The sequence below is a fragment of the Seriola lalandi genome, unplaced genomic scaffold (genome assembly GCF_002814215.2).
Source record: "Seriola lalandi dorsalis isolate HSWRI2012SDOR001 ecotype SW California unplaced genomic scaffold, Sedor1 jcf7180002051919, whole genome shotgun sequence".
Classification (NCBI taxonomy): domain Eukaryota; kingdom Metazoa; phylum Chordata; class Actinopteri; order Carangiformes; family Carangidae; genus Seriola; species Seriola lalandi.
In genome coordinates, this window is record NW_019522472.1 from 23,859 (window position 1) to 24,092 (window position 234).

The 234-nt window shown below is 41.0% G+C and overlaps 1 protein-coding gene across 1 annotated transcript in view; it reads left to right on the forward strand.

Annotated features, from left to right (window-relative positions):
- LOC111649735 (small ribosomal subunit protein eS17) overlaps nucleotides 1-234 on the forward strand; it is a 6,106-nt gene that overhangs the window by 2,831 nt on the left and 3,041 nt on the right. The window lies entirely within an intron of this gene.

Here is a 234-nt window from a genome sequence, read left to right on the forward strand (position 1 = left end):
TTATATGCTCGTATTAAAGTAAAGATGAGCTGTTGAAGCAGGAACCATTCGTCGTGATTCCTCTGTGAAAACATGACAGTGATAAAGACACAGTGAAATACACTGAAGATAAAAACTCAAAATATGACGATGATCAGAGAGTTCATTATCTTTAATGTCCACACACACACACACACACACACACACACACACACACACACAACGCCAGGATGACTCTGATCCTGAAGGCGGGTG